This window comes from Phallusia mammillata, chromosome 6, assembly GCF_965637545.1.
Source record: "Phallusia mammillata chromosome 6, kaPhaMamm4.hap1.1, whole genome shotgun sequence".
NCBI classification, from domain to species: Eukaryota; Metazoa; Chordata; class Ascidiacea; order Phlebobranchia; family Ascidiidae; genus Phallusia; species Phallusia mammillata.
In genome coordinates, this window is record NC_137257.1 from 1,940,126 (window position 1) to 1,942,969 (window position 2,844).

Consider the following 2,844-nt stretch of genomic DNA (forward strand, 5'->3'; position numbering starts at 1 on the left):
ACAAATAGTGGCATCGCGCACCATGGTTGGTTTCTAATGAAACCAAAATGACAGTTTTGTTTCGTGGTACAAAATAGCAAGTATTTGATCTGTTTATTTGGAATAAATTGCACCCAAATGCGTCCAACTCCCCTGAGGTTTCATGCGCGTAGCGACAAGTTTGGCAAAAGTTCTAATTCAGTCGCACACTTTTACCAGAAGAATTGTGTGAAAATATAGTCTTGAAAAATAATGTATCAATTTTAGCAATATAACTTAACTTTTTCTGCATACAAATATCTAAAGCTATAGAAAAAACTTAAATCGCTGACACAATGGAACTGAATCACCATGAAAATTTAAGATCTGTATCACAGCCTCCAACATTTGGCAACCTTTTGGTATTAGAAGATCGTTACATGGTTCCGGCTTCGTACTTTAAGTACATCCAAACCGAAATTAAGCCCTACATGCGCAACATCGTTGTAACATGGATGTTGGAAGTATGTGAAGAGCAACGTTGCGAAGACGAAGTATTTCCACTGGCTGTAAAAAATCTTGACCGATTTTTGAGCATACATAATATCTCCTACACTAAATTACAGCATCTTGCCGCGGCAAGTCTTCTTTTGGCATCGAAGCTCAAGAGCGCTCGGCCATTGAAAATTGAAGACTTGGAGATGTATTCTAACGGAAGCGTCCCTCGTAAGGATATACTCGACTGGGAAATGCTGCTTCTGACGACTCTGAAATGGGATATATCGGCTATTACACCCGTGGATTTCATTGGGCCTATACTGGATGCTTTACCATCTCAAACACAATCAGCAATACGTACAACTCCAGATTTTATGAGACAGATCCAACTCTACATCAAGTTGTGCAGCCTCGACAACAACTTTTCAATTTACAGCCCGTCTACGATCGCTGCAGCAAGCATAGTGGCCTCGTTTGCAAGATTTGAGCAACATCTAATTGCAAATGATCTCCTTATGGCCACACTTCAAGCCGTGATCAATGTTGATGCAGATATATTGGCGCAGTGTGTTGAGCAGGTGATGTCCACACCTACGGCTGCATCCATTCGTGCAGGTGCCGAATTGAGACGACTTCTGCACACACCAAGAGACGTTGACATGGCGGCATAAGCGTAACGGGCTCAAATTTTTTGTCGGCTGGTTCTATCACAAAAGTCATATTTTTCAGACGGTTCAGTTACAAAAAGTCCATTGACAGTAACCAGTAATACTAACCGGTTCGCTGATCTCATAAAATTTCGTGAGACGGTTCTGTAGAACCGGTGCGAACCGGTTGAATCCCACAACTGGACATAAGCGTATATCGTTGCAGATTTGTTCAATTGCTCATTGGTTGTTTTGTTCAAAACTTTTAATTATTTCTCCTTCATTCGTGCTATCATGTTTTCCAACTTTATAAAACATACTGTTTTAGTACACAATTCTTCATTTTCTAAGCAAGTAAATCTGAGCCTTAAGTCAGATATACAAGTGGCTCTCTAGTCCCATCTTGCGGTTGGAAGTTAGTAGCGTGTGTGTTTTTACAATTCTTTAAATATTCAATAGGTGCGTTTTTACGCTGTTAAGTTAATTTACACTAAAGAACGATTGTAACAACTCTAACTGGTTTGTGTGTACAGAAATTTTGAGGAGAAGCTATAGTAAAACTGCCCAAGAAGATAATGGTAAACTATACCTTCATCGGTCGTGTTAGCAAATTTGATTTATAAAGTATGGTGCCTTTCTAGTTTCATGTGCCTTTTTCTTGTACCCTGTGCTTAAACCGTTCATACCATTTTATCTGCATATTGTCTTAGGAAAGTTCGAGAACTTAATTGAACCATTAGTTAAAATTTAAATCTGCATCAATCGAATGGCAGATTGACTTATAATCAAAGTTTTTCTCGTAAGTGTCGATTGTTGTATTTGTAAATATGTTGTCTTTTTTGCGAACGCGATTTTTCATTCATGTTTGTTCCCTTATCTCGCAACGTTCCTTCGCTTTTGTTTCAAATATATACGACAAGCACTTTCAATAGCGAAATCTACTAACACCATACCTCACGGCAGACCCACATTTAGCTAATTTTCGGTTGGTGGCGCATAGAGCATTTTTAGCCATTTAAAACGTTGGCCGAATGGACTTGCGCGCCTGACCCATAGACAGACATAAAAAAACTGATCGGGATTCGTCTTCGGGAATGTCCTGGGATCGAACCCCGTGAAAAAAAAATTCTAAAAATTCAATAAAACTAGCAATAGAACTTGGTTTCTTATGTAAAAATTATAAAAACTTACACCTAACCCTACCCCTCTTTAGCTGCTAAATAAATAATTCTGCTACTTGCGCCACCTATTGAAATTTAGCTAAACGTGGCTCTACCAGTATAATAAGGCTACCATCTGTTGAGGTTACTTTGGAGACAAACATAACATAACTTACAGCCACTTTTTGTGCTTACAAACAATAACAGAATCAAATATTCCACAGATCAACACAGTCAATAGCGTGTACGTAAGTCGAGCAGTTTAAGGTATTTTTTAACAATTTCGACCAATGTTTATCATAACTTACAGCAAATATTAATGTGGATCACAAAACTGACCTGTCTAATCCCTTGTTTTAAAAGTTAAATGATAAATTATATCTTAGATGGCACAATATTTGAACATATGTAGTGAATGGAAAATTAAAAAATGAGGACATTTAGACATTTTTTTATTGTCCTCTGAAAACAACTTTAAAAATAATTGACTAGGCAACAGTGCTTCCTAATCAAAACCAGTCAACAAATATTGTTTAACGATATATATTTCACCCCAAAAGGGCATCTTCAATCGTTCTGCG

At 37.7% G+C, this 2,844-nt stretch overlaps 1 pseudogene; it reads left to right on the plus strand.

The window, feature by feature from the left end:
• The first annotated feature begins 314 nt into the window (after window positions 1–314).
• On the plus strand, window positions 315–1,127 carry LOC145232667 (G1/S-specific cyclin-D2 pseudogene; annotated as a pseudogene).
• The last annotated feature ends 1,717 nt before the right edge of the window (window positions 1,128–2,844 follow it).